Source organism: Canis lupus, chromosome 7, assembly GCF_048164855.1.
Source record: "Canis lupus baileyi chromosome 7, mCanLup2.hap1, whole genome shotgun sequence".
Classification (NCBI taxonomy): Eukaryota; Metazoa; Chordata; class Mammalia; order Carnivora; family Canidae; genus Canis; species Canis lupus.
Genome location: NC_132844.1, coordinates 57,130,373 through 57,143,223, shown reverse-complemented (window position 1 = coordinate 57,143,223; position 12,851 = coordinate 57,130,373).

Below are 12,851 nucleotides of genomic sequence, written 5' to 3'. Positions count from 1 at the left end.
GATTATTTGTTTATTTGTTTGACAGAGAGAGAGAGGGCATGCAAATGTGCACAAGCAGGAGAAGCAGCAGGAAGAAGGAGAGGGAGAAACAGGTCCCCACTGAGCAGAGAGCCTGACATGAGTTTAAATCCCAGGATCCTGGGACCATGACCTGAGCTGAAGGCAGACACTTAACCCACTGAGCCACCAAGACACCTCAGGAGGATAATCTTTTATAAGCTCATTACGGAAAGATGGGAAAGTATAATATTTCTTCATAGACACATTAGGATTTGGGGTTAGTAGAGATAGAAAAATTATTTCTTCTGATATAATGCAATGTAGTATCAAGACAGGTACAACAGGCAATCTGACTCCTGATCTTAGTTCTGGCATTAGCCAACTGTGCATATGTGGACAAGACACCACACTCCTCTGTATCTATTTGGGCTTAGTTAAGCTTCCTGATAGGCAAAATGATAAATATGGATTACTAAAGTGATCATTTATGCTTCTATCTACTACCAAAGTCCTAGGATTCTAATTGGCTCTGATAGCATACTTTCTCCCGGCCAAGAGGGGTTCAAGTTGTTTAAAGTCAGAAGACAGGAAAGATTGAAAAGGAAAGTATTTGGGAAGGAGAAGTCCAAGCAGATGCAAGGAGGTGTGGAAGGAGCATGATGGAGAATCATTAGCTTCTGTTCAGGAGTTGCTTGTCCATTTTGGGATTTATCAGGTCATGGGCTTCTCTCACCTTTCCTCACTTGATCTTTCGTCCACTTAGTGACTAGGTAATTATGGTGAGCATACTCTGGCTTGGTCCTCACTGCTTGGTGACAATCAGGCTTTTTTTCTTTTATTTCTATTTCCCTCAAATCTTCTCCCCAGAACCTTGGTCCCTTTACCCTCATCAGATCCTCCTCATGGTCATGGTTCTGCAAGGTAATCTTCCTCTGTTCCCCTCTTCACAAGGCTGAATTGTTCTCTGACTTTTTGCCTCCTTTTCTTTCTCTACTTCCATTTCAGTGCTTTGAAGCACCTGTCCTTGCCAAGGCTGATGCTTCCTTTTATGGTCTTGAGTTCACTGCTCCAGCCTTTAAAATCATGACTCTTATTACCCCTGCATCTCAAAAATCTGTCTTTTCTGGGTTGCCCCATCCCTATAATATCAAGAACCTTCATCCTTAAATAAGTACAAACAAATAAAGAAACCCTTCTATTTCTTCATTTCTTTCCTAAATAAAGCAATGCTTTTTGCAATCACTGTTTTTTTTTTTTTTTTGTTCATGGCACCACATTTTTCTAATCCACAGGCCTAGATTTCCAGTCCATCCCTGACTCCTCCTTTTCTTTGCCTTCTCTCTCCCATCTCCCAATGCTCACATCTACCTTGCTGCTAAGACCTGTACTTTAGCAAAGTCTCCTGTGTCTTTTTATGTCTTTCCATTTCTCTCTACAAACAATCCAATCGAAGTTTTTAACATCTTTGCTTAGATGATTTAATTAGTTTGATTATTGGCCTACTTCTTTTTAGCTCATCTACCCGAATGCTCTTACACACCATGGCCAAAGTCTGCTTCCTAAATCACAGGTTTGGTTATTCCTCACATCTGCTGAAGAACAATCAATGGCTCCCCATTGATTAAAAAATTAAGTATAACATTTTCATTTTGGCCTTCTCTACAAAATGGCCTCAACCTCCCTTTTCTGCAACATCCTTCACCACTCCCTTAGCTATACAGAATAAGAACTTCTCACCATTCCTACCCCACACCATGCATTTTCCTAAGTGATTTTGTGGAGTCCATTTTTCTCTGCCTGGAATCCTTACCAATTAACATCATCCACCAAGACTCATCTTAGTATTTCACCTCTCTTATTTAATTCCATTCAATTCAGCAAACATCTGTTGAGGACTGGCTCCATTCAATTCATTATGCTAGGCAATGTGAGTCATACAGTGGTGAATGGAGGTGACTTCTGCCTTCAGGGGCTGACAATATTTTTGAGAGACCTGTTATTGGAAACATATAAATGCATTTTGATTTTGACACTCAGCCTTAGATACCTAGCTAGAACCCGGCACACAGATTATGCAATGCATGTTTGCTGAATGACTAACTAATTGTTGTATGAGATGCAAACGTAGTGCAAGAGTAGAGTATAGGAAGTAAAGATTCATTTTGAGTGGGAGCCCATATGGGAAGGTCTAAAGAAAGAGATTTCCAGCAGAGGGAGGCCCTGCAGTGTAGAAGTTAAGATCGGAGCACAACACAAAGTTAGATTACATGCTTTTGTTCTGAAGTTACTTTGCCTGTTAAAGGAAGCCAGAGTGAAGCAACCTTCTTTCTCCCACCTTGCTTCTTGGCCCAGCCCTCTCTACAGAGTCCTATATAGCACTCCCAGCCTCCCTGCACTTCCACCAAACCTTTCTAAGGTCTATCCCAAGAAAACCCAAAATTATTTTGCATGGAAAAACCTATGCATCTTAGGGAAGAAATATTTTACTTTTTATGTATAGCCCTTCAGCTTCCTTTGTCTTGACACTGAGAACCTTGCCTTTCAATTAGGCATTTTGCAAAGCAAAGGAGCAGTTTTCTCCTTTTGCCAGCCTCAAATGGAGAAACCTGATTCCATTTATGATGGGAGCAGAGGCAGGGTTTGGAGCACTGTAATCAGGGTAACATTAAGAGTCAGCAACATGTATTGAACACTTCTTATATGCCAGGCACCATGGAAGCCCTTTACATGCATTATTTCATTTGATCCAGACAGCAGGCTTCTGGTAGTATTATTAATATCACCATCCTCCTTGTTGTTTTTTAAGATTTTATTTATTTATTTGAGAGAGAGCAGAGCAGGGGGAGAGATAGAGACACACACACAAGTGGAGGGAGAGGGAGAAGCAGGCTCCCTACCTGGCGTAGGGCTTGATCCTAGGACTCTGGGATCATGCCCTGAGCTGAACACAGATGCTTAACCAGCTGAGCCACCCAGGCGCCCCTCATCATCCCCCTTGTACCAGTGGTCAAACTGTGTCTTATAGAGGCTTTATAACTTGCCTGTAGTTACATACCCAGACATTGGTGGAGACAGAATTTGAATCCAAGTCTTGTGGCTTCATAGCTCTCCTGCTTTGCCAATACATAGATTATCTCATGAGAGTAGGTTACCAGTTGTAGAAGATCTTGGATAGATACTGCAGCACCTCTCATGAGCCATGCTTTCAGCATAAATGATAAGGGCAGCATTAAAAGCCTCTGCCAAATGGATGGTGAAACACCTTCATCAGCAAGAGAAAACTGGATTCATTTAAGCAATGGAAATGTCAGTAATATAATCTCATATCCCAATCCCTCCCCCCCACCCCCACTGCTTCACGCCTTTGAAGGTCTTTACGTTTTCTAGATGATTGGTCTTTGGTGCCCTGCCTGAAGCCATTGAGCTGAAGAAAAGGGGATTTTTTTTTTTTTTTGAGTGGAAATTTCCCCTTCCGATTAAATTTCTTTTGCTTTTATTCCTCACAGCACTTACTATATAGAGCGTTTTCAAGGGGTGCCCCAAGGGGTGAGTTAAAAATTTACCAAAAACATTTGAAAGTTTAATTTTAATTTTAATTTTTTTAAACCGAGACACCTGCACCCCAATGTTTATAGCAGCAATGTCCACAATAGCCAAACCATGGAAGGGCCCTCGGTGTCCATAGAAAGATGGATAAAGAAGATGTGGTCTATGTATACAATGGAATAGTACTCAGCCATTAGAAACGACAAATACCCACCATTTGCTTCAACGTGGATGGAACTGGAGGGTATTATGCTAAGTGAAGTAAGTCGATTGGAGAAGGACAATCATATAGTTTCACTCATACAGGGAATTTAAAAAACAGTGAAAGGGATTAAAGGGGAAAGGAGAGAAAATGAGTGGGAAAAATCAGAGACGGTGAGAGAACACGAGAGACTCCTAACTCTGGGAAATGAACAAGGGTAGTAGAAGGGAAGGTGGGCGGGGGGATGGGGTGACTGGGTGATGGGCACTGAGGGGGGCACTTGACGGGATGAACACTGTGTGTTATACTCTATGTTGGCAAATTGAACTCCAATAAAAAGATATACCCAAAAAGTTAATTTTTTTAAAGATTTTATTTGAGAGAAGTAGGAGAGGGAGCACAGAGAGCAGGAAGGGGGAGAAAGGGGAGGAGAGACTTAGGGGAAGGGGGAGGGAAAAGCAGATTCCCTGTTGAGCAGGGACTAGATCCCAGGACCCTGAGACCATGACTTGAGCCAAAGGTAGATGCTAAGGTAGACACTTAACCAACTGAGCCACCCGGGCTCCCCTGAAAGTCTAATTTTTAAGCTTTTTCTATATAGTCGCTACATTTTTCGTCTTTTGGGATAATACACATTTCATTTTAATCTTTGTCCCTCTAACTGAAGGTGGTGAACATTGACCAAAACAAAAAAGATTGATTATTCAAAATTCATAATTTTAAAATAATTTAAATAACATTTTCAAATGATTTGTTATTGTTGTTTGTAACATCTATACTTCTCTAGTCATTAAAGCTTGCATCCTGCACATATCATGCCTTAGGCTCAGTTGAAATAATTTGCTTGAACTGAAATCACGTTTCAGGCAACATAGACCACCAGAGTTTGCTTGAAAAACAATCATTTCACTGAAATATTTAAAATATTGCAAAGGCTTAGTTTAACCAAAAATGCTGTTTCAGCCATCTCTCTTCATAGCACTAAAACTAATGCTACATAAAAAATTCATAATGATGAGCACAATAGATATTTTATCCTAAAGCAGTCATTTCTAGAAATGACTTATGAATGATGTTGTTTGAAAGCCCATCCTACTTACACGTCTGCTCCACAAATCAGTTAAGCTCTGTCTTTAATCTAGAGCTGTTTATGATTTTAAAAAGGAAAAGTTGTAAATGATTTTATGGGTAGCTAAATTGGTATTTTATGCAATTTTTCTCTTTGAAGTAATTCTTAAAATGAGTTTGATTTTAAGGCATTAAATTACTGTTTCCCTGATATATCTATTTACAAGCCATGGGAAAAAACCATACTCTCATTTCTATTACTTCTCTTTCAAACTCTTCTGTCAGTGGGCAGAGGCAGAAGGATTTGGAAGGCAGATAACAAAACTTAAGTCTGGGAAAGCAGGGTGAAGGGGTGGGTTGTTATCTCTGTAGATCTCTGAAAGGGGTATAACTTGAAATTTCATGGGTCAGAAACTTTAGCTTGAGTGAATACTGTATACCGGACATTTTCACAGATACCTCACATTACTCCTGTGAGGCAAGAATCCTTAACCATATTTTACAGGCAAAAACAAATTTCCAAAGTGGCAAGCAACTGGTCCAAGCTCACGTAGCCAATTGATAAGGCTGGAATCTTTCCCAGTCACTTGGGGAAGACACCTGTTGGTAGCTCCTGCAGGTGGAGGAGCGCTATCCAGTTAAAAATCAGCTAAGATCAGAGAAGAATCTGAGATCTGTCTCCCTTGACCAGCTGACCCTTGCTGATGACAGCTCTCTAAATTCACGATGTGCATTGTCCACAGGCATTGCATATCCAAACTATTGAAAGATTACTTTGGCTTTCTTGTCTATTCCTTTACTACCTATTCATTTCAAATGCTAATTAATCAGCCACTATGGACCTAAAAACTAAAAAAACCCTCAAAACTTTTTTAGTTCCGGGTAGAGGCAACAAACAAAACAGACAATCTGCAGTCTTGGAACTTACTAAGAAACAGGTAAAAAACACTTAAGCTATTTTCATGGGCTGAATTTTGTTCCCCCCAACCCAAATTTACACATTAATGTCTGACCCCCAGTACCTCAGAAAGTGACTATATTTGGAGATGGAGTTTTAAAGAGGTATTTAAGGTAAAATGAGGGCATTGGCTTGAACCCTATTCCAGTATGACTGGTGTCTTCATACAAAGGGGAGATGAGGACAAAGACACCTACAAAGGGAAGAAGACCCAGTGAGATACAGAGAGACAGCCATTTAAAGCCAAGGAGGGAAACCTCAGGGAAACCAATCCTGCAGACACCTTGATCTTTTACTTCCAGCCTCCATGGCTGTGAGAAAATAAATTCTGCTGTTGAGCCATCTAGTCTGTGGTGCTTTGTTATGACAGCTCCAGTAAACTGATAGAGTTATACAGTATGATAGTGGCAAGACAAGGCAGAGAGAGAGACAGATTGCAATTTCTAAATAAGGTGATCAAAGAAGACCATATTTGTGTAAAGATTTGAAGAAAGGGAGGCAGGGAGCCAGGCAGATGTCTCAGAGAAATAACCCCTTCAGAAGCCCTGGTAGCAGTGTTCCCATTATTTTGGAGGAACCCTAAAAAAGCCAAGTGCTAAAGAATGACAGGAGAGTGGACAAGGGACAACAGGGACAGGATTCTGGAGGGCCTTGTGGACCACGGATAAGATACTGGCTTCTTTCCCAGTGAATCAGGAAACCATTGAGCAAGAGTTTCATGGTCTGATGTGTGTTTGTCTGGATCGATCTGGCTGTTGTGTTGAGAATAGACTATGGGGGAGTTGACATAGCAGTTAAGAGGTTGCTGAAATAACCAGAGAGGGTAGTGCCTTGGACCAGGGCTGGTGTCAAGAGTGCCAACTTTGTGGGATCCCTGGGTGGCACAGCGGTTTAGCGCCTGCCTTTGGCCCAGTGCGCTATCCTGGAGACACGGGGTCGAATCCCACATCGGGCTCCCGGTGCATGGAGCCTGCTTCTCCCTCTGCCTATGTCTCTGCCTCTCTCTCTCTTTCTGTGTGACTATCATAAATAAATAAAAATTTAAAAAAAAAAGAGTGCCAGCTTTGCCCCACATCCTCATATCCTCTATAGATAAAAAAATAAATAAATAAAAACTAAAAAAACCCTCAAGCACATATAGAAAGGACAATTAGGTTATTTGGTTCTAACACATGCTTTTTTTCATGCATGGCTATCTGCATTGCATTAGAGTTATTGTACTTCCATAAGATAATATGTGACTATAGCTAGACCACTAGCCACTTGAAAGCAGACCTTTCTTATTCATGTTCCTATCACCTCATAGCACCTGGAACAATGCTGTCCATACAGAGGCTTGGAAAACTTTTGTTTATTCAGCTAATTCAAGATTAGCAGTAAGTCTATTTTTTTTTCTGCAACACATTACTTGTGTTGATATAAAAATATGCTTGGAAAACTTGCCCCCCAGGAATTTGTATTCTGAGGGGGGGGTGGGGAGCGAGAAAGAGAGAAAGAGATTAGAAAGAGGAGGAGGAAGGAGGGAAAGGAAATTATGTAGGTTTTTCCTTCCTTTTTTTTCTCTTCCCTCTCCTTATCATTGCTTTGGGTTTCTATGATACCTGCTATAAACACAGACATATTTCCTTAGAAAAATACATTTTCATAAAAAGTTTTTTTCAGACATTAGTGCTTTCTAAATATCTTTGAAATACCATATAGCCCTTTAAAAAATCAAAAGGAAGACGGGGAGAGAGGAAGGGAGGAAATAAAGTTAAGAAGAAGGGAGAATGGGCCTTCCCTACAGGTTAGGTAACTTGCTAGATATATCCCATTAGTTAATCTACGTATTTGTAAGCGGGGTATTTCTACCCATATTTACACCCAAGAAAAACTCTGGTATGAAGAAATGTAACCATATACCTAAAGTTATGCATTTGTTAAGTTTCAGAATTAGGCAGGCCTACTCTTTGCATTCTTTTTAAAAATAAGCCAGAGTGATGAGACCTGTCAAAAACAAAAAAGTTACATTTTGTTTTCATTGTAATTGTTATTGTTAATACCGGGTTTTACCTTTCAGTCCTCAATTTTGACCAGTGTAATGGCCAAATTTAAAACGGGAGGCACAAATATGTACAGATATCTGTTGCATTTCTGTAACAAACTATCAAAGAGAAATTAAGAAAAAATTCCATTTATAATTGATGGGTTGGTTGGCTACTTGACCAGGCAAACCTTAGTATTTTATTCTAAGATATTAAGCTTCCAGGGATGAAGACGTGGACATCTTTGGGGGACATTTTTCAACCACCACATGAGGAAATGCAGATTAACCCGATTTAGGATCTGTAACCCGAATCCTCCCCTTCAAAATCTGGCTTTAGATTCCACATCTCGCGTTACTATATGCTTTGTCCCACTGCCACACTGACCAAATTTATCAGAAATTCAACAATTAATAGTTAAGCAGTGCCTACTACATGCCAGTCACCATATTAAGCTCCAAGGATTCCAGATTTTGCATGGTATGCCTAGAACCTGCTCTCCCATCATGTATGGGAAGCAGAGGAAAAAGGAATAATAATCAATGCAAATAAGGATTTATGTAAAAGAATATTTACAGTATCATTGCAATAGTGAAAATTTGAAAACGACCTGAATTTCCACCAAGAGGGAAATATTTAATTTATACAATATATTAAAGTGATGGAATATTATGTAGTCCATTAGGATAACATCTTTTGAGAATAGTATCTTTCCACATGTTCAATTACTTTAAAATTCCTATAATATGAAATTAAGATAATATAATATTAATGTATATATATATATGGATATACATAACACATAAGTATTCTCAATTTTATTTGAAACATGAATGAAATAAATGTAAAAATAAAAATATTTACAGTGGGCATCTCCAGGGGAGCTACTTACTTAGTACTGGCTGCTAACTGGCACTTCTTAAATATTACCCAATCCATAGTGGGCACTGGGATAATATTGTTGATTAATAACTCTCCAGGAATACAAGACAACTAATTTCAGGTCTGTGAATGACAACATACCTCTGCCTTGCAGGAGAGTGCTGTGGGTAATAGAAAGTTTGAGAATTCTTCAAATTAGGAAATTTTTCCCTTTTACAGGGACTTTCCATCGTTCACCTTGTGTTGCATAAGCTTCTTTTGAAACATAAAAAGTGGTTATATGTGCCAGTCTCAACATCCCTAATCTGGATTGTGCCCAGAAAATATATTAATTTCTTAATCTTCATCAGTGAAATAAAGGTGGTGATGACAGAGGAGATGGTGTATGTAGAAGAGGCTGGAAGTTTTATTTATTGGCATACAGAATAAGTTGCTGTTTATATGGTAATTGGAGCAACCGTGGAAAATTTGCTCCCTCCCCAATTCTTCTTTCCTTCCTGAACAGTCTGAAATGCCACATTAGAGGGTAATTTGCTCAGCTTAAGGCATCATTAAAATGTAAATACACAAGCAAAGAAACTAAGCCATTCTTAGCTATAATTACTTTATCGGGTCCTTTTCAAGGATTCCAGCATCTAAGCGTGGGCCTTGCTCTATGGGAGAGTGAATGCAGTAGGATGCCATGCTCAACTTGAGAAGCTAAGGGGTAGGCAGGTGGTGCAGGAGAAATACACAGAATCATCGAGAACTCAGGCGAGCTTGGCATAGTGGAAAGGGCACTAAACTAGGAGTCTGAACCTGAATTCAAGCCCTATCTTAATCACTAATAGTTATGCAGAGTCTACTTGGAGAGGAGGTGCAGCACTGCCACCTGTGCAGTCCCATCTTATGAAAGCAAACTCCTGCCACCCTGATCACAGGTGAAGGGCCCAAGGACAGCTGATCTACAGGCCAGATGGCAGTCTCCAAGAAGGGCTAGCACAAGAATTTTGTCCACAAAGAATAACCATGAGACTAAATGAAACAATCAGTCCCTCTCTCTTAGGGAGTTTGAAGGCTACACAAGAAAGAGTGTTAGCAATGGGCACAAGCTGAATAATCCACAGAGAAAACCAACCAGCAGAAACCACAGTCAGGAGCAGCCAAGAGTCAGAATAAGCCATAAAGAAGACAGATGAGGTTTTTCTCAAGTCATTGTCCTGAAATAGCAGAAGCAACTGGAATAATAGAACCAGAGGTCGAGAAGAATGGGGATATTACAAGGTATTACCCTTAAGTAGGAACTAGGACTTCTTGATGCTGAGGACATGGCCAGATGGCCTAGATGTGGTGCTCATTCAACTCCTGCAGAACCTAAAGAATGTTCCAGCATTGGGAAGCTTGGCTGTATGGCTGTTGGGATTGAGTCTTACCTTTTCAACTTTCCCACATAGCCCCAGGGCTTCCTACCATGCATTCCTCTTCAAACACACACACACACACACACTCATACACACTCATATGTATCCCCCATTGTTTAAGGAACCAGTAAGTGCTTGTGTTGCTTTCAACTCCAGAGCCTTGTTAACTTCAGATAAATTTCTCTGAGACTTTTTTTCTAAAATGAAGGTGGATTTCACTAGATAGTCTCTAAGATCCTGTCCAGATCTTGCCTTTACAGTTTCATGAATCTAACAAAGGTGTGAGGAGATGAGGATCAGACCATGTTTTTTATTCTAGTGCCTTCCCCTACATAAAGGGAGATAGGTCCTAAGAATTTACCCCTTCCTTGTTATGGCAATCCAGTGAATATTATGGGTTACCCTAATAAGAATTAAGACAACAAGAAAGAGACAGAGTTGTGTGAATGTGTGTGTGAGGGGCGGGCAGGTGATGAGAGGGTGGGGAGATAGGGAAGTAGAAATTCGGTAGGGAGACAGACTGAGCAGGAAAGTGGGCTAAACCAATCAGAACTGAACCAGAAAGGCCTGAGGTTTGCTGCTTTCAAACTATTCCTAATCATGTTATTTGAGTGTGTGTAATGGGTCTGGTGCCTTTACTCCAAATGATGTTGACACATGTCTGCTCAAATAAATTAATGCTCCCATCTCCAATGACTCATTTGGTGGGAGTGACAAGCATACATGCTGACTGGAATACAGAGGAGGAGAGGGCACAGCAGTGGGGGAAAAGGAAGGCAGAGACATTGCACAATTAATTAAACCTTCCCCGCACCACAGGATAATATCCAAGCTCCCAGCTATGTGCCTGATTGGCCCTGCCTCATCTCTCCCTATCTTTCCAATCCCACTGCACATCTTATGAGCCAACCATATTAAGTTTTTTAGGGGTTTAATTATATTTCATGCTATTTCTTGCCTTTGTATGTCTTATCCTCTCTATGGGATAGAGAAGCTACCTTCTCCCTTACCTACACAGTGAACCCCTATCCTTCCTGCAAGACATGAATCAAAATTCATATCCCCCTACTAGAATATAAACCCTGGTAAGGCATAGCCCTTGCTGTTTTGTTCATGACTAAATGCCCCATGGCTAGACCAGTGTCAATGTTGGATGGATGGATGGATGGATGGATGGATGGATGGATGGATGAACAGATGGGGAAGATTACTCATACAGCTTTCCCTTAATCCTACAAGTCCTTTTGGGTGCAAGTGTCTTTTTTACTAATATCCTTCCAGCACTTTGCATGTATCCTTATTAGGTCTTATTCCCAAGGGACTAAAATCTCCTAAAGGAAAGGTATATGTAACAGTAGAAGTGCAGAATGAAGGGATTCGAGGGGCACAAGAATGTATTTACAACCACAATTTCCCATCTCAGAAGGCTGGATTCTGTTCAGTTTAGATCGCCTTCAGTGCTGTTGAGCTCTTGAACATCCAGTGGGTCTGAAAGAGTGGGCCGTTGGGACCTTTTCTTGGAAAGCAAAGAGAAGAATTTCAAGGGGGCTCTGGGAGTCTGTGCTGAGACATGGAAGGTCACTGTCAGTGATAGGTTGAACAACTTTATAGATTTGAAAATATTTGCCTTCCTGCAATATACAAGCTCCCTCTGGACCCCTAGGTCTTTAGTGAGTCCTATATTCCTGCCTGGAGTGAATGGTTAAGCAAGAAGAGACTCAGAATTTTTCCAGGTGATTCATCAACCTCTGAACTCAGAGAAAAACAGGAGCTTGGATCAGAACACGCTGTACCCCTCCTGGGAATAAAGGTATCTTAGAGTGGGCTTTGAACTATTGGGCATGGAATGGGGTTCTAGCCAATCAAGTCTAGATGTTTGAGGGCAGGGAAGTACGAAAGGAAGTCATGACTAACTCACAGAAGCCTCATTTGTTGGGGGAGGGAGAGGGGGGTGCTGAGGATAGAGGAAAGGAAAAGATGTAAATATTTGTATCTTATTTTAAGAACTGAGTTCTTTTTTTATAGTCAGATCTTTATTTAAAAATCTCATCTGCCAATGTGGTGTCTTCCACCAACTCGGGGAGCAGAAAACTTTTGCTTCAGTGCTGCCTTTGTGGGAGCCATGTGGGAGCCATTGCTGTCTTTTTCAGGTGGTTTCTTAGCCTCTTTTGCTTCCTTGCCAGCCCCATTAGCTTGTTCTCAGTGAGCTTCTGTGATTCCTCTTGGCCACTATATAGCAAGAGATGCACTCAGATGGCCCTCTGGCATCTGAGTGTTTCATGGGTTCCTTTCTCTTGAATTTTTCAGGCTATCCCTTTCTGTGTTTTTTTCTGTAGAGGGCAGTCCAGTTTGCCTGTCAGTGATTCCTCCTGGAAAGGATTGCCAAGTTTTGATTTGCCTTAAGAATTTGGAAACCTCCAGTCAATCCTGGTAGAGCCTCCCATGTCCAGGGTAGATTCTATTCCCAGGTAGATCTTGACCTCTCATTCACTTCCTCCTAGATGTCAGACATTCACCCAAAGGCATCTGCATTACCAAAAGATAACTTTCTAATGCTGGAAGACCTCTAAATGGAAGAATTCTATGTCTGGGAGAAGGGAGAGAAAGTTTTATGTGCAGGAATTTTAAGATTCTCTTCCTTTTCTCTGGATTCATGCAGCTGCTACTAGAGTCGGGAATAATTAGAGAGATCCAACCTTGCACTTTGTGCCCTTTCCCACTGTAAGTCCTCCTGCCCAGTAGAGAGCTCTTAGAAGGGCTTAGTAACTAAC